This window comes from Saimiri boliviensis, chromosome 7, assembly GCF_048565385.1.
Source record: "Saimiri boliviensis isolate mSaiBol1 chromosome 7, mSaiBol1.pri, whole genome shotgun sequence".
NCBI lineage: Eukaryota > Metazoa > Chordata > Mammalia > Primates > Cebidae > Saimiri > Saimiri boliviensis.
Window position 1 is genome coordinate 69,138,081 of NC_133455.1, and position 22,768 is coordinate 69,160,848.

A 22,768-nucleotide genomic window follows, 5' to 3' on the forward strand; every position below is an offset into this window, starting at 1 on the left:
GCAGAGGTTGCAGTGAGCCGAGATTGTGGCACCGTACTCCCGCCTGGGTGACAGTGGGGGACTCTGTCTCAAAAAAAAACCCAGAAAACAAACAAACAAACAAAGATTATCTGAAAGAGTATCTGAATCAGGAACTGAGGCCATAGGTAATCTCAGAAAGTATCCTGGAGGAAGGAAAATGGGAGGAAAAGAACATAGTGTGAAGGACTTAAGAGAGGTGACTCAAGGAAAGCAGGGAGGCAAACATATCCAGATAAGATTGGCCGCATTGGTCCTGGTTTGATATGACAGGGGCGAGGAGGGGTCCTGAAGGGAGAGATCCTGGGGGTAGCAGCAGATGCTACAGGGTCTTGGAAACCATAGCAGGCAGTAAGAAGACACGTGGGCTTCCCTCTACCTCATGGACAAGGACCTTCATTTATTCATCCTTTCCTACACTTGACAAATTATTACTGAGATCTTATTAGGTGCTGGGTGCTGACTATTCAGGAATGAGCACAACGGGCCTGATTCCTGCCCTCCTAGAGATCACAATCCAATGGGAGAGACTGACATTAACCACATTAACATGTTACAATTGGGCCGAGTCTACAAAGGATCGTGTATGATAACGGGTGTGATAGGCGGTTCCCGAGGGAGAAGATTCCCCAGGGAGTGACAGTCACCCAGAGTCCTGATGGGTGGAGGTCTTCCGTGCCAGCCGCCTGCCAGCTTTAGTCCTAGACATCCCTGCATTCCTCTGCACTGTCCCTTTAAGAGCATCTCTTCCCTGTGCAAAAGAGGTTCGGGCACACAGCCTGAGCCTGCCAAGGTTGTGGGCTATAAATCAACGCTGGCACTCCCTTGGCAGTGAGCTCTCCTCTGAGCTGCCCAGATGGCGGGCAAGCCTGGGGCTCCAGGGGCAGCCAGGCACTCAGGAGGGGGGAGGTGTGCAAGGTGGGGACACAGCTGGGCCCTAGACCCCTGATGGCAGCTGCCCACCTCTGTCTAAGGGCCCTGGACCAGGGAAAATCACGAAGTCCTTCTATCCTAGTCCCAGGCACCTTCTGACTCCCAAGTTAGGCTGGCATGAGGCTGTGGGGTTATTGTCCCCACCCCAGCCAAGGACCAGGGCCTCATAGGCATCCTCTGAGACCAAGGGTCATGGATGACCTCTTGGGGTCACAGTCTGCTCCAGTATTCAACCTGAAAGTTCTGCCTGTGGTTTGACCTTCTTTCCTCTTGCTGTAGCTAAGGTGTCTTCTTTTACACTGCATGAAAGATGAAAGACAGCAGCTCCCCATTTAGTGGAGCTTTGGGACTGTGGTGAGATCGCCTTCTGCCTTCATTTTAAGCCTCCCAGAAAAGCAGGATACAAAGATTCTTCAAGGTCAGCTGGAGAGGTAGAACTCTGCCCTCTTGGGGTTGCCATCCCTCTGCCACCCTCACAGGTGTTGTGACAGAGGGAACATATGTTGCTCCCACCCCAGAGAAGAGAGACAACATCTTAGCAGCCACAGCCCCACAGAGCCAGGCTCAGCAGGCCTTGACAGAACTGGAAAGGCAGCCTCTCTCCTGGGCCGGGCCTGGACCTGGGCTGTGGGTGGAGGGGTGGAAGCAAAGCTTGTAGACTCCTCCCAGAAAGGAATCAACAGGCTTGACTGCTCTCCCCACCCTCACCCCCAAACAGTAGAATAGTGTAGACCTGTGGAAAATTCATGGGTTCTAGAACAATAGAGATTTCCTGGGATGTCCTTGTCCTCAGATTCTCTAAGTCCTTAGAGATTCTTTCTCACATATTCATCGTACTGATGAGAAAACTGAGACGCAGAGAAGTTCACCCAGGTCTCGTGCAGGTTTTTACTACACCCCATTTGCCACCTGAACAGAAACTCCCAGAACTACCGCTAAGCAGATGTATGAGGCTCTAAAGGTACTAGCATAGATGAAGGTTAGATAACAAATAGAACTTTCTCCGAATAGTAGGTCACAGAGGAAGATGAGAAGCAAAGTAAAGAAAGTGCGTTCTCTGAAACAGTGGGGTGGGGGTGGGGAGGGATGGAGCCAAAGAGTCAGGTTAGAATTTCACAAAAAGACAGAAATCTAGAGAACCCAGGAGAGGGAGCTGTCAGAGAGCCCAGAGCAGCGGCAACTGGGGTGTGGAGCTTCTGAGGTTCTTCCTTCAGGACCCCCAGAATTCATCTGTTCCGGGCTTCTAGGTATCGCCAGTAGTTTAAATTCAGGCCTTATCTAGGCTGATTCTCTCGGCTTTCTCCTTGTTCTCCCGGGATGGCTTATCCGGTTGCCAGAGTCATTTGCCATCTCTAATTTGTGTTTAAATTAAAGTTCCCACAAACAGAGGCTTAATGTGGTGTTACCAAGAACTCCCGGGCCCCCTGCAGCTCTGGGAAGTTGAGGGGGCTGCAGAGAGAAGAAGCCAGTCAGTGCGCAACCCATCGAGGCTGCTCCCACTGGCACTGGACCTGGAGTGGATGGTCCAGCTAAGTGTCTCCATCCTTATTGCTCCGTCCGGAATGCTGATGGCAGGGGGCTGGGCAGGGCAGAGCGTGCTCACAAAGGGCCTGGGATCCACATGCCTGTTCAGGGGCTGCTGGGTTGCCGTTCACCCTTTTTCGGGATGATGAGGAGAAGGCAGAGGAGGTGGGCAATGAGACGAAGGCAGGGGGTGGAAAATGAAAGAGGAGGAGGCTCCATTTTTTAATACTTGTATATGGCGCTCACTGTGTGCCATCCCTGTTCCTGGGCACCTCGTAACTACAAATTCAACCTTCTCCACAACCTGCGAGCCAGGTGTTCTTATCATTAGCCCCATTTTTATAGACCGGGAAACAGAGGCACAGGGAGTTGGGGAAAGAGAGGTATGCCCAAGGTCAAACAGCTAGCGAGAGCCAGATCCGAGGAATCAAGCCAGTGCCATCTCGCTCCAGATTGCCAGTGCTATTCTGGCACTTAAGCCAAGATTTATCTGTCATCCTCCCCATCCCCTGATCACAAGGTGAGGCTTCTCTTTGCCAGAGCAACTGAGACAGAGTGAAGCTCCCATCCTGCTCTCTGGATCTTTACCTCTCTGGGCCACAATCTTCCATCTGTAAAATGAGGCTAAGATAGTAGGAGGGGTTGAGGGTCTCAGCTTGGCAGTGACCAGCACAGACTGGGTCCCTGGCAGTGGCTGCTTCCTCCCCTGTGGTCTAACCATGAGCCTTCCTGCTGAGCCTTCCTGCACTACCTCTTAATTCTCTTTCAAAGGAGCTAGTGGCAGTGATCCTCACCCCTTAATGAAAACCCTCAGGAGAGGGTTGTCCCTCTTCATTTGTCCAAATTCTCTCTCTCCCTCTGGGAAACCCTGAAAAAGAGGAATAATAAAGCTGACCTGGAGTCCAGACCTGCTCCGTCCCCACCTCCTCTGCACCCAGGTGAGCCAGTCAGAGCAGCAACAGAGAGCAAATGACACACTTGAAAGAGTTTCACCAAGGTGTTTAATGATGTGATAATTTCTAAAGGCATAGACTAGATGAAGAAAACTAATAAGAGTAGTGTGGCACCAGGATAGAAATAGCACTACCAAATGGGTAGCACTGCTGATGCCAGCTGGGCTCACGGGACACAGGAGAGAGGCCGCTCAGCAGAGCTGTGGCCATGGAGGAAACACAACCCCCACCAGAACTTCCAGCAGGCAAAGAGAGAGGCTGGCAGAGAATGGGGGAAACAAACACCCTGACTCCTCTCTCTCCCTTCCCTGCCAGGACTTCTGTTGGCCAAGAGATCGGGGGTCCAGGTGACATAGTCTGCAGAGGTCAGCCTCTCTGGGCATAGCAGCACAGAGAACACAGGCAGGCAAACAGAAAACCATCCCATCCCATCCCATCCCACCCATGAGTCCCTGCTCCGACACCAAAGCCTTCTCTCTGCTGCTTTTTGCTGCCCATTTTTTTTTTTTTTTTTTTTTTTTTGGAGCTGGAGTTTTGCTCTTGTTGCCCAGGTTGGAGTGCAATGGTGCAATCTTGGCTCCTCAAACTCCACCTCCCAGGTTCAAGCGATTCTCCTCCCTCAGCCTCTGGGGTAGCTGGGATTACAGGCATGTGACACCACGCCCAGCTTATTTTGTATTTTTAGTAGAGACCGGGTTTCTCCATGTTGGTCAGGCTGGTCTCGAATTCCCGACCTCAGGTGATTCGCCCGCCTCAGCCTTCCAAAGCGCTGGGATTACAGATGTGAGCCACCGCCCCCAGTTCTCTGCTACTTTTATTGCCACCTCTGTCACTGTCTACAGCCAAACAGCAACTGACAGGGAATGAGAGACAAGACTCCTTCTTCAACACAAATGGTCCAGCTCCTAAGGAAGGTGGGATCCAAGCAGAGGACAGCTTGAGGGAAGAGGGCTGTGTCTGAAGGGCAGCTGGCCAGGGGCTGCTCACTGCCAGCATGGAGAGACAAAGAGAAGGGCCGCACTGGGGGGTGAGGATGTCAAATGGCGATAGTAAATGACTCTTTCCTCAGCAGATGATACAAATCACTGTGGGTCTTCCTTCCACCGCCCCTCTCTAGTGTGAGCCCCTGTGGGACAGGGATTTTGTCTTGTTCATCCTCGACATCTAGCACAGTGCCTCTTAGGGCATAATCAGAATTTATTGAATAAATAAGCAAATAGATAGGTAAACGAATGAACAAACCCATTTGCAGCCCATGTGCACAGCCCTGGGCCCTGGTCAGGGAGCATTGTTGAATGAATGACATGCAGTATTCCTGCAGAAATTTTATTTCAATCAATTCAATCATCTCCCATCTCAGATTTCCTTGCAGCCACTCAGCCATGGGCCACACAGCCCACGTTTGTCTCCATGCTGGCCAGAGGCTATGCTTTGATAGCACCCACTCAAATGTGCAGTGACTTCATCCTCCTGATGGAGAAATAAGGGGAGTAGCAAGTGACTTCATTTCTCACGGCAGCCTTTCTCGTGAGCTCTTTCTCGGGAGAAATCTTGATCCATGGCAAACCATCTGTGGAATTCCCGGCTGCAGCCCTTGGCAAGAGATGGGAGGATAGAATGACAGTGCCAAGGAGGCAGCTGAAGGATCGTCACCCTGGGAGCCACAGCCTTGGCTTGCTTTTTCCAATGGGCCATAAAGTCTGAGGGAGGCAGGTGGAAGCGGGGGGCGGCACCAGACAAATAAACTAGAGTCTCAAGTGTAGTCATCATGTGCCCACCTGGGAAGTAGTTATACACAGATGCTGGGGCTGGGCTCACGATCCCTGCTCTACCACCTGCTGGCTGAACAACCTTGGGCAAGATACTGGATTACTATGCCTCAGTTTCCTCTTCTTAAAAATGTGAATAACAGGCCAGGCACGGTGGCTCATGCCTATAATCCCAGCTCTTTGGGAGAATGAGGCAGGCGGATCACGAGGTCAGGGGATCAAGATTATCCTGGCCAATATGGTGAAACTCTGTCTCCACTAAAAATACAAAAATCAGCTGGGCATGGTAGAGGGTGCCTGTAGTCTCAACTACTTGGGAGGCTAAGGCAGGAGAATCGCTTAAACCCAGGAGGCAGAGGTTGCAGTGAGCTGAGATTGCGCCACTGCACTCCAGCCTGGCAACAGAGCAAGACTCTGTCTCAAAAAAAAAAAAAAAAAGAATAACAGTAACTCCTACTGCATATGGTGGTGAAAAAGAGTAGATGAGTTAATAGTTATAAGATAGAGGCAGGCCTGGTGGCATGGGCCCATAGTCCTAGCTACTTGGAAGGCTGAGGTGGAAGGATTGTTTGAACCCAGGAGTTCAAGACCCGCCTGGATAACATAGCAAGTTCCCCATCTCTTTTTTTTTTTTTTAGACAGAGTTTCACTCTTGTTGCCCAGGCTAGAGTGCAATGGCATGATCTCAGCTCACTACAACCTCCACCTCCCAGGTTCAAGCGATAATCCTGCCTCAGCCACTGGAGTAGCTGGGATTACAGGCATGCACCACCACACTGGGATAATTTTTGTATTTTTGATAGAGATGGGATTTTACCATGTTGGTCAAGCTGGTCTTGAACTCCTGACCTCAGGTGATCCATCCACCTCAGCCCCCCAAAGTGCTGGGATTACAGGTGTGAGCCACCGCACCCAGCTGCAAGACCCCCATCTCTCTTAAAAAAGAAAATTATGAACTATTTAGGAGAGTATATGATCCATCGTAAGCGTTATATAAATTTCATGACATAAAATTAAGGTTCTAGTCCCATAAACTTTTTTTCTGTACTAAGCTCAGCCTTGGATACCTCTCATATTTTCTGTGAGAAGTGAACAAAGGCATGTGAAAATCACAGTGTATTTATGTTTGTTATTTGTCATCGAGATCACGTAAGAGGGCTGATGGAGCAGGGGGTGAAGGGATGCGAAAGGGGCTGTCAGTCATCAACTTTTGATTATCTGCCTTGTTAAGGTCCCTTCTTGTCAACATCATCAGCTCTTTGGCTTGTTCAAGTCTTCTGCTGACAATATCCAGGCCTCTCCCACACACAAGGGGCGGCACAGCAAGGACTGGAAGAAAAATGCCTGTGAAAGCAAAATGGGTTCTTCTCTTCCTTAGCCGTGAAGCAGGAATAGCCACTAGACAGGAGGCTGTGAGAGGATCTTGGCACCTCCGCCTTGATCACTTTGCCTTTGGGCAGGAGGGGAAACTGATCAGCTCCCTCTGTGCTAGGGCTTCGGGAAGAGATGCTGGCATTCGTTATGAGGTGCTCGGAATAAAAACACATACATATCCCAGTGTCCCAAGCAAACGTTCTGCCACTTACTGTATGGATGTAATTTCACATAGCTACTTAAACCCTGGGTCTCAGTTTTCCTCATCTTCAAAATGGAAATGTTGATGCCTAATTCAAAGGGCGAAAATCAATGAGATCTAAAAACCCCTTTGGTGGACATCTGGTCCAATCAGTGGTAGCTCTTACTAGCTAACATTTGGTAGTTATCTGCCCACTATCTCCAAGGGATGGAAAAGTCATGCTGACTTCCAGACTAGGAAAGGCAGTGGTAGCAGAAAGTGATTTATGATTGACGTTTTTCACGTTTTCGTTCCAGAGCACATAGGAAGTAGTTGTTGGTTCATTCATTCACTGAACAGTGTTTACAAACTTGAACAACTTGCCATTGTTTTGTTCACTTGTATTCATCTTACTCTCACCACTAGAACTGCAAGGTCCAGGAGGACAAAGGCAGTGTCTGTTGCTTGATGAGTGACTGGACTGAGCTCTAAGCATGTCTGAAGATTGAAATGGGCCAGGCAAGGACACGGAAACTGGAGGCCTGGATTCTGGGCTCAGTCATACCTCCAAGAACATCACCTTCCCTCGACTCTGGAGCTTTCACAGATCTTCCTTCCACTGTGAGATAATGGAGAATCACTTGAGACCAGACTCGGGGAACTTTTCCTGGTGGGAAGACATTGATTCATATACTCTGTGTCTCTGAACTCCCAAGAGAAGAGTTTGAATCCCCTAGTCTGAAGAGTCCACAAGTGATCAACATAGCAATCATGATAAAAAGGGATAATTAATAAAGGAGGGAGTAGATCTACCTCAGTAACAACAGAGGGAGGAAAATTCCAGCTAGTACATGTACTTAACATGAAAGAAGATATGTGCCAAGACCCTGCTTTCACGGATATTAGGTGTTCCCAAATATAAGAAATACCCATTATTGATCACAGACCTCATTTGATACTATCCAGGATGTCTAGAGAATAAGAGGAAAGGAAGCATCGTAATATCCAAAAGGTGGAAACAACCCAAATGTTCATGAATAAATGAATGAATAAACAAAATGTGATATATCCATACAATGGAATATTATTCAGCCATGAAAAGGAATGAAGTACTGATTAATGTTACAACATGAATGAACCTTGAAAACACTATGCTCAATGAAAAGATAGTCACAGAAGGCCTCTTATTATATGATGCCATTCATACAAAAATCCAGAATAGGGAAATCTACAGAGACAGAAAGTACGTTAGTGTTGCTAACGGCAAGAAGGAATATGGGGGGATAGAGAGGTGATAGCTAAAGGTTACAAGATTTATTTTTGAGGCAATGAAAATGTTCTAAAATTAACTATGGTGATGGTTTGACACGTCTGTGAACATACTAAAACCATTGAATTGTACATTTCAAATGGTGAATTGTATGGTATGTGAATTATACCTCAAAGTTGTTTTTAAAAAAGAAGCGTAAGGGGTAGGGGGAGGTTGAGATGAAGCAGGAAAACAGTGATCAGAGACAAAGCTCAGGCGCTGTCTGTCCTAGCTGCCCCAAGTCAAAGCCTGCATTTCATACAGGCAATGTTAGGGTAGCCCCCAAGCCACGATTCGGGAAGATAAATTGACCCCAGAAGGTATGGGGCTGGGTCCCTTCTCCTCTGACAGCTCCCTTTCTGTGTTTTTTCTGGCACAAGAAACTCTGTCTTCTTGTATAAATAGGAGAAATTTATGGCAGTTTTCCCTCTTCTTCTCCCTGGTGGGCTACTAGGAAAGCCTAGGGGGAGGAGAGAGCCTGAGATTCCAAAAATATAAATGTGGAAAGACGGAGGTCGAGGAGTCTCTTTGCCTGCCTTGGCTCTGGCCCCAGCTCTCCTTTCCTTTTGCATGTTTGACCATCTGGGTGATGAGGAGGGTAGAGAACTGATGCAGCCCATTCTTTCTTTATGCCCGAAAGAGATGAGTCCCAAGGCAGATATCTGACAGGAGGGCTGCAAGGGAAATCAAGGAAATGGGTTTGGCTGTCCCATGGCATTATTGGAGGAGACACAGACCACCGCCCTCCTTCCTGGATTTGGTTATTTTTGTACCTCCCTGTTTGTTGAGGCAGATACAGTGGGAAAATAACTCGTCCTAGATTTAGAAAGATTGACAGAGAATCTATGTGTGTGACCTTAAGCAAATCATGTCATTCTCTGGGCGTCACCTGTAAAAAGAGGGCAGGCATTGAATTTATCAGGGGTTTTCAAATAGATTTAAACTCTGGGGTCCTTTCTTCAAATAAAACCACTTGTAGTGACCCAACAGGAACACAAGTAGCCTGCTGAGCTTCTTGAAGGAAAGAACAGGAGTCCCGGGCCCCTGTGCTGACTGGAGAGGGGCTTGTCCAAGAACAAGATGGTCTTCATGGCTTTTCCTGCTCTGTCCTCAGGAGGAATTTGCCCCCATGGTGAAAAGGCTCAGCTCTGCACACCCAGTGGGCTTGAAATCCAGCTCTACTCTCTCCTGTATATCCCTCAGCACATAATTTATCTTCCTTCAACCTCAGCTTTCTCATGTGTGAATTGGAATAATAATAACACATACCTCAGAGGATTGTCACATGGATCATACTAAATAATGTGCATAGAGTCCTTCGCATACTCTCTGGCTCAATAAATACTATTACATTACAGTTATTCCATGATCTGATGTAATCCTTTTTCTTTTCTTTCTTTCTTTTTTTTTTTTTTTTTTTTTTTTTGAGACAGGGTCTCATTTTTGTAACCCAGGCTGGTATACAGTGGCATAATATCGGCTCACTGCAACCTCTGCCTCCTGGGTTCGAGCAATTCTCCTGCCTCAGCCTCCTGAGTAGCTGGGATTACAGGAGTGCACAACCATGCCCAGCTTATTTTTGTATTTTTTTCAGTAAAGATGGGGTTTTACCATGTTAGCCAGGCTGGTCTCAAACTTCTGGCCTCAAGTGATCCACCCGCCTCGGCCTCCCACAGTGCTGGGATTACAGGCATGAGCCATCGCACCTGGCCTGATGTAATCTTTTGGATTTTAAATGATGTATCTGGTGTGAGAAGGTGAATTAGGAAGGACAACAGCAAAACTGCTGTAACATAAAGGCTCAAAACACAGTAGCACATAGAAAAGAGAAGTTTATTTCTCACTTAGTCTGGGAGGACGCAGTTCCAGACAGCAGGCAGCTCTGTTCCACCTGGTCAGCTGGGATGCACATTCCATTCACACCTGAGCTTTGTCGTCTCTCAGGGATGTCTTTTCAGTTGCCAAGTCAAACCTGTCTCAGGCACATCTGCCCAGCACATGAAAGACAGAACACAAAGGAGAATTTACCCAATGTCCTCAGGCTTTAGGACATACTCGCCTCACATTCCCCTGTGTCTACACCTGGCAACAAGAGCAGCTGTGAAATGGGGTGTCCAGCTGGGTGTCTCTACCCTCGTGCAGCAAGGAAAGAAGAGATTTTAGTGGACAAAGGGTATTCATCCAGGGCTCAAACCCACACCTGAGCTGTCCTCTTCCCAGAGGAAGGGAAATAAAGTCCACAGCCCAGAAAACAATGTGAACACCCCCTAACACACACACCCAATTAGGTCCCTGCCATTCATCCAAAGATCAGCAGTCTCGGGAAAGTGGCTTGGAAGAGATCTCTCTCTTCCAGAGAGATCACCCTTCTATCCATCTTCTTCACATGGGTGGATGTGAGAAGAGTTTCTGTCCCCACTGCCTGCCTGCCACTCCCTCTCTTCAGCTCATGCTCTAACCCCTTGATCCCAGTCACCAGGAGTGACTACAAATGTCGGGGAACAGGAGGACCTGAACCAGCCATAGAAGTTGAGACTGAGACACAGAAGCCATGCTCAGAGGCAGCCTAGGCATGGGTTCCAGTGCCAGGAAACCCAGCTACCACTGTGTAACCTAAGGCAGGGATTAAGCTCTCTGAACTTCAATGAACTCTTTTGGAAATAGGGATAAGAAATCCACTTGTCAGGGCTGTTGTGAGCATCAGACGTGATCATGTATGTACCTGGTACATAGTATGCCCTCAATAAATGGTGCCAGCAAGACAAACCCAGGACAAATCAAATTCATGTCCATTGCTCTGACCCAGCCTTTGCATGAATCATTTTTTCTTCTCCTTCTTTGCCAATGCATGGCTCCCTTCCTGATCTTTACTTCCTCTCCTCATTCCCAGACCATCTGAATCCTGATCTAGAATTTCTTTTTTCAGGAAGTCTTCCATGATTGAAAAATTCCTGCTTGGCCGCTTCCCACTCCAGCTCTCTGTCTGCACCCATTCTTCCATCTACCCCATGGTCCCGGCCCAAATTTACATGTGTCCCATCCCTCCCTTCAAAAAAACGGGTAACAATGGAAGGGCTTCAAGTTTGTCACTGGCAGATCAGAGTTCAGATTCCTACTCCGCTGAGTTCTGGCTTTAGGACTGTGTCAGATCACTTCATCTCTTCGAATCTCTGTATCCCCCACCCTCTGGTGAGGTCAAGTGTGTGCGGACTGGTACATAGAGGATATTTAGTCTCCTCTGCTCTACCCAACCTCCTGCAACCCACACTCCCAGGACTAACTGTCTATCAAAGGGAGTTATTAGACCAAGAAAGTAATTCTCCCATTACCAGCCCCTCCTCCACCCCACCCAGGGGAAAAGAAGTGACTTCAGATCTATAGGTTTTAGAGGTACCACTAACTCAAGAGCTACAGCAGAGGAAGCACTTGGACATCCCAGCTTCCAGGGTTATGGGATCTCTCCCTAAGCCATCTTACGTAGCCCCAGTTATAGGACTAGCTTCAGGGATAGGAGTGGAAGGGTTTATCGGCTTCCAGTCTTAGCCTATTAGTAATAGCTCAGCTGTGCCTCTGTTTGCAACCTTCCTAGATCAGAAGAGCAATAATATCAATGATAACTAACACTTATATAGCGTTTCCTATGGGACGGGCGTTGTTCCAGGCTCTTTGTGCACATGACTCAGCAGCCTTTGCACTAGATAGTATTAACCCCATTTGACAGACAAGGAAACTAAAACACAAGGGGTGAAGTCACTTGTCTGGGTCATACAACTAATATAAGGAATGACTGAGATTCGAAACCAGACCATCTCGCTGCGGAATCCATCCTGTTAACCGCTGTGCCACAGAAAGAGCTAATATTTACTGGCAGTTTCTATGTGCCAAGCACTGTGGAAAACACAGGACATCAAAGGGAGTTATTAGACCAAGAAAGTAATTCTCCCATTACCAGCCCCTCCCCTACCCCACCCAGGGGAAAAGAAGTGACTTCGAATCTATGGGTCTTAGAGGTACCACTAACTCAAGAGCTACAGCAGAGGAAGCACTTGGACATCCCAGTTTCCAGGGTTATGGGACCAGGTTATTTCATCTGGTTCCGAATAACCCCCTCAGATAAGTTCTATTATTATTATTTTTGAGATGGAATCTCGCACTGTTGCCTGGGCTGTAGTGCAATGGTGTGATCTCAGCTCACTGCAACCTCCACCTTCTGGGTTCAAGCAATTCTCTTGCCTCAGCCTCACAAGTAGCTGGTATTACAGGCACCTGCCACCACACTCTGCTAATTTTTTGTATTTTTAGTGGACACAGGGTTTTACTATGTTGGCCAAGCTGGTCTCGAACTCCTAACCTCACTGCCCGCCTTGGCCTCCCAAAGTGCTGGGATTACAGGCATAACCCACCGGACCCGGCCAAGTTCTATCATTATAATAAAATCCTCTATTATTATTATCCCTGTTTTACAGGTCAAGAAACGAAGGCAGAGAGAAAAGTTAAGCAACTTGCCCCAAGTCACACAACTAAATATGAATAGTTTCAGAATGCCGTCGGGCGCAGTGGCTCACGCTTGTAATCCCAGTACTTTGGGAGGCTGCGGTGGGTGAATCACCTGAGGTCAGGAGTTCGAGACCAGCCTGGCCAACATGGAGAAACCTTGTCTCTACTAAAAATACAAAAATTAGCCGGGTTTGGTGGCAGGCGCCTGTATATACAGCTACGTGGGAGGCTGACGCAGGAGAATCACTTGAACCACGGAGGTGGAGGTTTCAGTAAGCTGAGATTGTCCCATTGCATTCCAGCCTGGGCAACAAGAACGAAGCTCTCCGTCTCAGAAAAAAAAAAAAAAAAAAAAACCATTTCAGAACCCCTAGCTGTTTTGCCTCAAATACCCCCTCCCCAACCCATTCCTGAAGTCCCTTCCTTTCTAGATGAGTTGTTTAGCTCCTGGCACCAGTTCTTCACAAATCTGCCTTACCCCCACAGCCTACCACCTTTGTTCTCTAAAACTGTTATTGATCTCTGTCTCTTTCCCCTCCCACTTTCTCCCTAGTCCCTCCACTCCCCACAAAGTCCCCCAAGCCATTCTGTCCCTCTCCCTCAGCTCCCCTCCTCCCTCCCCCACAACTCCTCCTGAAACCAATGAATTTCACCCAAAAAGACCGTCAGATTTTTCCCCAATCAGGCCCCCACTGTGCCTGTGCCTCACGCCCCCAGGGGAGGCACCACAGTGGCTAAGCTGGAGAGCCAGAAATAAAATCCTCATTCTACTCCCCTGCCCCCTCTTCCCATCACTCATCTGGGAATCCAGGGCGAAGAAGGGAGCTAAAGTGCAGAGCATTCATTTAATATTAACAAATTGAAATGAATTCTTTTAATGCCAATTAACTTGGAGCGGCCCCTTATTAATAGTAATTTAGATTCATACTTGGGAGAAACAGGGACGGGGGCTGGGCCAAATGTGCCCAGAATGTCAATGTGACTGGGGAGCCGAGAGGAGGGGCGACAGTTTTACTTCTGCCCAGTTGGGTTCTGTTTCCCTGAGAGAAATGGACAGTCCCTGGAGGCAGATCTTGTGGAAACATGAATTACTCTTGTAATTTTATTTTTGTTATTTCGATGAATCTGAATAGTTTGAAACCACGTCACACCATTTTAATGGTTTGTCTTCACAGTAATGTGAAAAAGAATTTCCTCAGAGCTGGGATTTACTCCAAACTCTCTCTTCAGCCAAATCTTACTGACCAAAGGGACGAGTCCCCAGGCCAGCTCTCTACCCTTCTTTGTTCAAAGCCAGAGCCAGAGATCAATATGGGGTTCCCCGTTCCCTGCCCCTTCTACCTTAACCAAAACTAAAAGGAAGAATAAACACTGTGTGTCTCTCTGAGAAGTCTCCCCCAGGAGGTAAGAGACCCAAAAGGCTGACTGCTAAGCTAACAGCTTACATTTAAGGAGGAAAAACAATCTGCTTGCATTTGTCTTAGAATTTAGGGAAAATATGAGGATTTAAAATTCAGTTTAATGCATCAGAGAGTTGTCCAGAATACAGCCACGTAGGAAGAACTTAGTCTCAAATGAAAAAGTTGAACAGAAATTCTGCTCTCACTGGTTTTGCCGGCTTGCAGGTCAGACCGGAGGTGTCCTGAACTAGAACCAGAGCATAAGTTCTGTCCCAAGAAGGACACTGTCTGCTTCCCAGGCCTCCCTCCTTGGGAGGAGAGGGGAGGATGAGTCAGTTGGAAGCTGAGATTGTGAAAGTTGGGGATGGGGTTTTGAGATGGAGGAGGCAGGCGTGGGAAGGAGGTCAGAGAAAAGTAAGTAAATCTACTAACCGCTGAAGTTTATAAAATAAAAACCCGAACAATGGTTAACATGCAAAAGATCACATTTTTTTTTAAAAAAGTCAGGTTTAAAAGAAAGTAAAATACCTCAAATTTAAACATAATAAAATTGAGGAAAACACATAAAACATTTCAAGCAGATTGTTCTTCAAAAGAGGAGAGGTTGGAATTAATCAAGAGATCTTTTTTACACCTCCCCCCACCAGAGATTCCCAAACAATAAATTCATTTACAAAACAAAAAGAGGAATCAACACAAAACCTCATCCACACACAGAGGGAAAAAAAAATTGTGGTGATTCTGTAACAGTTGAAAAAACTAGGAGAAAAATGAATAAATTCAATCTATTAGGTGATATATATAAATAGCAAAATTGGAGGATGATGTGGAGAAAGGAGTCGAACTCATCACTGAAGCAGTAACACATGTGAAAACATAAAGTGTAACATCCCCAAAGAAAAGTAAATTCTCCATAAAGCAGCAAGTATAAAAATTGATTGAAAAAGAGGAAAGTACCACTCACCCCCCAATAAGAGTATTAATTTGTATTAATTTGAATTAAAATTTTCTCCAAGTCCGAGATAGGTTACACAAAAGAAAACAAAAAGATATTTTTTTTCTTTCAACTAAGAGGGAAAACAAAATCCGATTTAAATTGACTAATGGGACAGGAAGGGAGGCTGTGGTTGGCAGGTGCTAGTAAAGGGGGTGGGGGTAGTGAAGAGTTTGACGGGTAGAGGACCAGCTTACCTCGCTTTGGAGCCGCCGTGGCCAACAGGAGTGGGCAAAGGACCCTGCCAGTGCCTGGGTGATAGGGGAAATAAGAAACAGGGGATCCGGATGCCCCTAGACGAATGAGGAGGATGGAAGGACTTGGGGCGCCCATCTCCCCTCCTCTGCCCGCCTCCCTCCTTCCGGTACCCAGGCCTAGAGAGCTACTGAAAGTTACAAATTGCTTCCATTATTAGCTCATCCCGGGCGGCCTGGTCATTGGCCAGCCCCTGACCACGTGGTCCCTTATACCAATCGATCGAATTTCTAGTCGCAATTCTCTGTCTGTCCCTCGGCTCTGGGGAGAAAGTGGGGGGGGCTGTGGCGTGGGGGCTGAGGAGGGGCTAAGGCGGGAGGGGCTCCTCATCCCCTCACCCTCCCTTTTCGCCTTGTGGGGGCCCTGAGCGCCGCCCCAGAAGGGATCGCGGGAATGTTGTGGGCTGGGGCACAACGGCGGGGCAGAAACTGGAGGAAGCGAGAGACGTCGCCAGGGACCCAGGGACCTCTCCCTCCAGTTCCCCCGCCCGCCCGGGCCCGCTCGCCACTCCCGCTATCGCGCCCACCCTGTCCCGGGCCGTCCCGCGCCAGCAGCGTAGCCCCAGCCCGGGCGCCCGAACGCTCTCCCTCCGCATCACTGCTCGGGTCCCCACTTTGGCGACCGTGCCCCCGAGTCCCGCTTTCCCCGGGCCTGATCTGGATCGGGCGCCTGCGCCTTCAAGGGTACCCGGCTCCCTTGCCCTCCTCAAGGGCCGAGTTTGCGCCCCTCCCGGAATCGTTTGCGAGAAGGACAAACTTTTGAGCGGATAGAAATCTAGTCTAGAGGAGCTGGTTGGCAGCAGGTAAGCCTGGCCCGGGACGGGTGCGCTTCAGCCCGAAGACAGCGTGTCTCCCCGTCCCGGTGTCTCCCTCTCCTTACCCCACCCTGTTTCCCCTGCAGGCTGACGCTCATCTGCCTTTCCCCGGAGAAATGTGGGCTGGGGCTGGGCTTCTGTCAGATGCATTTTTTGCTCCCGGAGTTTAGGGACTAAGGTGGCAGCTGGCAGGGGAGGGGGGGTTGCTTCTGAAACTGGGGGTTGAGGGGAGGGTTAAGGGCCGAGAAACCCAGAGTCTGAGGGAGACGACTTCTTTCCTCAAACGCAACTAGTGGGAACTTCGGAAAAGTTTTTTGAAGGGAGATGGAGAAGGGAGCGGAGTTGGGGTTTTGAGGGTTAAAGTGGGAGAGAGGGTGCTCCACTTCCCGTTCTGAAAGAAGATCGTATGTGCTCGGTCCCCAGTCGGGACCCTTTACCAGCCTAGAAAAACCCAACTGCGTCCCAAACCTGCCTGCCCCAGCAGGCCTTCAGAGACAGACGCTTGGAGATCCCCAGGCGCGCCCCGCAAAAAGGGAAGGCAGCGCCAGCCCGAGTTTCCAACACTGCCGGACGGGCGGGGGGTCCGCCCAGAGCCTTAGTCCGGGACTGCCAAGATCCCTGCTGTCCAGGAACTTACGTTGATTCTAAGTTAGGAGTGACCCGAAAGAAAGAACAACTCCCAAAATATCTTTTTTTTTTTTTTTCTCCCGTGAATCCACTTTGAGTCAGAGACCCATTTCCCTAAGTTGGAACCCAGCGAGTGCCCCCTCCCACCTCTAGCGCAACCTCCAGGTCTTCTCCAGCTCCCAAAGGAGGGCAAGGAAAAGAGGCCCCATACTCCCCTCCCAGGGCTGAGATTTCCTCCCCACCCAAGAGATGCCCCAGGAGGAAGGGATGGAGAGGCTCTTCAAAGGGCAGTCAAGAGCAGAGGGCAGGTTCAGAGGACACAGCTGAGCTTGGGGCCCAGGACGAGCAGGAGGGGCAGGCCCAGGAAGGTGTAGAAGCTCTTGGGTGGCTTGAGCAAGTGGAGGAAGGCAGAGGCTGCTGCAGGTGGAGGGGGTGTGGGGTACCCTGGAGCTCGTGGTGTCCCTGGGCAGGGAGGTCCAGCCGGGCCAGCCGGGCGGGGAGGATCTGTACTGTGCCTTTAGTTTCTAGGTTGGGCCCCTCTCCTGGGGAGCCCCAGGCTGGAGGAGCCAAGCAGGTGGCAAAGAACACATTTGGACTCCTTGGAAAGGGCCAGGAAGGGATGTGGATCCCAGGAGAGGCAATTCCCATGGGAACGTGTGGTGGTCTGGCCCTTCCTCGGCCCACAGTTCCAGAGGCCACTTGGCCCTGCTGGGTCAGAAGCTGAGAATCTGTCCAGGCGTTTCTTTTCACTCTTCCTGAAGTTTTTCTGCTGGTGGCCCAGTGGCTAACCTAGCGCCTGCTTGGCATCTGCTCATTGGCAAGCCCCGGACAGAGTTGGACGGCCTAGCTGAGCGGCTTAGGAGGGCTTCGGCTGGCACTGCCTACAAGGAGTTTGGCTTGGTCTCCCCAAAAAAGGGTCTTTGAGGCCACTGATATTCAGAACGAATGTAAGCCCTTTTCTCTGTCCTCACATCCCGTGGCCCTTCACACCTCTGCAGCCCAGAGGATTCAGATGGATGGCTCATCCATTCCCAGTCCCAAAGCAAATGTGGGAGCCGGCTTGGGTGTCTTCTTGCAGGCTGCTGGGGCTCTGTGTGCTCCGAGAGGTGTGTCTGGTCCTCTGCCTACCCCACTCCCCCTCTGATGAATGTGGTCCTTTTTGCTCCTGCCTCTCCAATACTGCCCCCCTCCCCCCTCCGCCCCAACCCCCAACCCAGTCCCACAGATCTATGGGAATATCTCTCTTTTCCTCTTTCCTTTCTCCTCTTCCCCTTTCTTCTTAGGATTGATGGAGTGACAGCAGCTTCGCAAGGCCTCCCTAAGCCTGTAGTGGGGAACTGTGGACCCAATCGTGGCTTCTCCAGTAGGGGAAAACAGGGAACCAGCTCTATTCCCAGGCCCTTGGGATTGAGTCTCAAGTTGAGAGGAGTTGAGAAATAAATGCATGAAGGATGACTGGGCTGACACAGGACAAAACCCTCGACTGGGGAGGGGCCAGTGTCGTGCCATGTGCCTATTGCCGAGAGGGACTTTAGAAACAAAGGAAGATAGGAGGAAGATGTAGGAAAACAGCACAAAGGACTGGAAAAAAATCAGAACAACCAAGAGAAGAGACTGGGAGAGAGGAAAAGCTATGAAAAGGCCCTAATGCTGGAGACAGAAAGGTACTCTGCCCGGGTGGAGGGTGGCTGGGATAGAGGTAACGTGAAAGGAATATTGATAAAAGGCAGAAGGAAGAAGCAGGACCGGGTTTGTTTGCATTTTTAAGATTAGAGATAGTCTGTGCCCTGTCAAAATAGAAAAAAGATTAGAGATAACGGCAGAAAGGAAGAGAAAGGAGAAAAGTAGGGAAAGGAACAGCAAATGAAGGGAGAGAGCTAGAGAGTAAAAGAAAAAGGACGGGAAAGAAAGGGAGGTAAAAGTGAGAAAAAAAAACGGAAGGGAGACAGGAAGAAAGAAAGGTAGAAAAGAAAGAAAGACAGGGACGAGGGATAGAAGGATGGGCAAGGGAAAGGAACGGAGGCAAAAGAGGAAGTGAGATAGGACAGAAATGAAGCAAAAGAAGAAAGGAAAATGAGAAATGAAGATGCAGTGAGATAAAGAAGGAAGAATGGGCGTGAGGAGAAGGGGGGCAGAGAGAAAGAGAGACACGAACTCAGCTAAGGTTAACAGTTAACAAAAAGGGGTCCCGTTCCTGAGGAGCATGAGGAGGGAAGAGGAGATGAAGGCTGAGCAGTAAGAGGCCAGTTGGGGCCTCTCCAGGCTTCACCTTGGGCTGCCGGGGTCCTGACCTACCACCTGCTCCACCATCTCCAGGACCCAGCCCTGAGTGACGGCGGCCTGTGAAACGTGGGAGGTAGAGGCAGGGGCCGGTCGCCTGCTTACGGGCTTCTCGAAGCAGCTGAGCTACCTGGAGTTGTTCCTGTAGCCCTACCTGCCCGCGGCACAGCCCGCCAAGCTGGACGTGTGGCCTTGAGGCCCTATGACATGCAGGTCAAGATCTGGTTCTAAAAGCTGCGCAGGAAGTCGAAGAGGCCAGCGAGGCAGGGACTGGTTGCGGATTCCCACCCTGGCGGCCCCTTCTTCCGGGCTCAATCCCCTCACCCACGGTCCCAAGCGCCTCCATTCCAACCCTGCTGGTAGAGGCTGTCTGGAGACTGGGCGGCTTTGTTCTGAGCTCGGAGGTGCCCTCGTTCTGTGACCTTGCGCCTCAGTTTGATCAGTTGTTAAATGAGCCCGTGGCACTAGAGGGTTTTTCTCTAGTTTGGGTGAGCCTGCCTGGGTATGTGCACGTGAGAGAGGGACGAAGATAAGGCCTGGTCCACTTTGCAAAGGTGGGGGCTGGGAGTGAGATCTTCATTTTCTTCCATGGGTCAGAAGAAAAGTATGCCTCCTTTGCTGTCCTAATCTTCACCCCGCCCCAGAAAACCACCTTCCAGGCCAAGGAGTTTCGCCATGCCAGGAGGGGTTCGATTCATCTACCAAGAGCTTGGCAGGTTTGCAAATCTTGGAAGAGCCAGAGAAAGGATCTCATACATGAAAGGGAAGGAAGACATTCCCTACCAGGGCAAGTGGACCTTAGGTCTGCAGTAGATTTCACTGAATTCACACACACAAAGAGATTAATTGGTAAGGGGACTTCAGATTCAGCTACAGAGGGGATCACTTGGGGTTGTTGGGCATCTTTAGCCTGTTGGGCCTGCGTTCTTCACACCCCGTTCATGTGCTCTGATTGATTCACAAGGTTTCTTAGAGCCAATTCCTTTGTCTCCCGAAAGTGGGATGGGACAGGTCACTGAGGTCTGCCAGTTCTTCCCAGGGCAGTGTAAGCCTTGAGGATGGGCTGGGGCACCCCCAAACCACTGGCTAGAAAGGCGTTTTCATAGTAAACCGTGCAGTGCCCTCTCAGGGAGGCCTCCGACCAGCACTGCCCAGCATTGCTCTTTAAACTTTTCTTCCCCTCTTTGCTCTAGCTTCTTCCTTCCTTTATTTCTCTTTCTCTCTTCATTCCAACCTCTCTGATTTTCTGTCTCCCTTTTCATCCAGTCCAAGTTGGGGGTCTCGTACTATCTTCGCGTACCCAAATGGCTCTGCTCGGAGCCCTTTAGGCTGGTTAACATGCACTCCGCCCTCAAGAGTTCATTATGCGGATGCAATAGCAGGATAAGAAGACAGGGCGGGGGAGGCTGGGCTCAGTGGCTCACACCTGTAATCTCAACACTTTGGGAGGCCGGCGTGGAAGGACTGCTTGAACCCAGGAGTTCAAGACCAGCCTGGGCAACATGGCAAAACCCTGTCTCTATTAAAAATACAAAAATTAGCCAGATGGTAGTGTGCACTTGTAGTCCCAGCTACCCAGGAGGCTGAGGTGGGAGGCTTGCTTGAGCCCAGGAGGCACAGGCTGTAGTGAGCTGAGATTGTGCCAGTACACTCCAGCCTGGGTGACAGAGTAAAACTCTTTATTTAAAAAAAAAAAAAAAAAAAAAGACGAGGGGGGAAATGGGTAGTAAGCTTTGCTAACCAGATGTGGGATGAATCAGTTGGTTTTATGTATTAATCATGATTATGACCTTCACATCCCCTTGGCTTACCCCTAGACAATTCTTCTGCACTCCCAGCCATCTGCAAGCCACCGTCAGCCTGTCCCTGCTCCTGAAAATGGAATTGCTGATGCCCTCAAGGCTGTTACTCTCCCAGGGTGAGTGAGAATGAGGTCAATGATGCCAGGTCGGAACCTCAAACTCTTAAATAAGCAAAGCATATTTCCCTATTCCTGATACATTTAGGGGTCATCTATCCTTTGGAATGGAGAGGCTGGCAATTCTGGCTCTTGGCTATCTTTCCACAGAACACCACCGATTAGCCAGACCCACCACCATCCACATCTGCTCCGCAAAGAAGGAAGGCAGCTTGTTCCAGAGGTTGGTGAGCGGCTGCAGCCTGCCTGCCTAGAACAGCCTCCTTACTCCAGCCTGGCAGGGAAGGAATGAACCTGACTCGCTTCGCAGGATACGGAATCTCAGCAGGCAGAGCTGAGAGCCACAGCTGCATCCCAGAGCCTGATGGCTAGAAGCAGCTTCTGTCTTCGGGTTCTCCCTGCTGCCTCGGCCTCTGCACTGTTCAGTTTGCTGTTGTGTTTTTCTCCCTCGTGTTGGGGTGGTGGGGTACAGGGAAATGAGATGTTTTCTCCCAAGCCCCTGATGCTTCCCCATGCCTCCACCAGCCTCAGAGCTGCTGACAGTAATGAACTGCAGCTTCCAGCCCTTCCCATAAGCTACTCACAGCAAATTCAAATTCTCTTCTGGGCAGAAGGAAGGGCAGATGCTCCCTTCCTTCTCAAGCCTCCCTGGCTCATTGATCCATTTTGAGGGCATTTGAGGGTCAAAATTGAGACCAGATTGCTTCGGTTGATATAAAATTAGCATTTCTTATCACACCAAAGGCCACACCTGTTCTCTGGCCTCACAAACCAGTGAGGATGTGAAGGTTTGTTGAGGTGGAGGAATAGAAGCGAAATGAACAATCGGCTCCATTTAGAAGTCAGTCGCTTCAGCAGCTCATTCCACTAATATTTATCTAGTACCTACTCTGTGCCAAGCATTGTCTCTACCTCAGTTTGCCCCAGCTATAAAAAAAAAAAAAAATCCTTGCCACTATGAGGCTTCACTGTGTTGTGGACCAATATACAAATAAACTAATGGAAAAGAAAGCATGGTTCAGAGTCAGCTGATTTTCATTGCAGCTTTCCGTGTGCGGGGTCTCAGAGCCCTCGACTTCCCAGCTCCAGCTACCCGGCCCCAGCTGGTTGACAAGCAGGACTTCCTTGGGGCCCATTTGTTTTCCCCACTGGAAAAAAGTTAGAATAAGAGCAAGAGGCGTGTGCTGGGACCTGCCGCCACGAAAGTCCGTAATAAAGGGTTTGGGATGGTGGGCGGTGGGGCCCTCCAAAACTGCTCAGTCAGCCGTGCGGGAGGGTAGAGGTGATATGACATGCTTCTCCAGGCTGAAGAGCAGGTCTGTGAGTTGGCCTTGATGTAGTCACGTGTCTGAAGGTGATAGCAATGGTGTGAGTGTGCGTGTGCATGTGCGTGAGCTGAAGGTGGGCAGATAAGCGTGCCTGTACGCCAGGCCCAGACCCCTGCCCAGGTGCTGGGGTGTGTGTGTGGAGGGGGAGGGGCGCATGCAAATCTGAACATACCTCTCCATCCACGACCCTCAGTGTATGTGAGAGTGTGTGTACCCGCTGAATTATTATAAAATTACACTGACCCTTACAGAAAATCCATACCAGCCTCGGCCTTTCTCCTCCGACCTCTCGACCTGTGGGGTGCCTGAGGAAAGAGTTGACCCGGTCACTGCCTCCCCCTAGTCAATGAGTCCCCCTCCATTAGCATAAAACATGAATCTGCTGGCAGCTTGACAAATTATAACTAGCAGCCAGAGTTTTGCCAACTGGCTGGCTTGGGCGCTGTCTATTTATCATTGAAAATGGTAAATCATAAGAATCCAGATGACTTAATTATTCAAATCCACCCAGGACCCAGAGAAGCTGCAGGCCCGTCAATCTCAGCCCTGGGTTCTCAGAGAAGAGCGAGGGAAATGCTGGATGAAGCAGGTTCA

The 22,768-nt window shown here is 49.5% G+C and overlaps 1 protein-coding gene and 1 long non-coding RNA gene across 3 annotated transcripts in view; one reads left to right on the top strand and one right to left on the bottom strand.

The window, feature by feature from the left end:
* Positions 1 to 21,857, top strand: part of HOXC4 (homeobox C4) — a 140,191-nt gene extending 118,334 nt beyond the window's left edge. The window contains exons 1-3 of one of the 2 annotated variants that reach the window (XR_746348.3): positions 15,468 to 16,009; positions 20,746 to 20,846; positions 20,997 to 21,857. The gene's annotated coding sequence lies outside the window, so the exon portion shown is untranslated. Of the gene's footprint in view, positions 1 to 15,467; positions 16,010 to 20,745; positions 20,847 to 20,996 lie in introns of those variants that run through there. The other variant, XR_012518447.1, reaches the window with a different exon arrangement.
* Positions 9,881 to 15,369, bottom strand: LOC120365095 (uncharacterized). The gene is made up of 2 exons (XR_005580116.2): positions 15,150 to 15,369; positions 9,881 to 10,048 (listed from the first exon to the last, which is right to left on the bottom strand). It is a non-coding gene; the product is annotated as an uncharacterized LOC120365095 (long non-coding RNA).
* Positions 21,858 to 22,768: the final 911 nt, after the last annotated feature.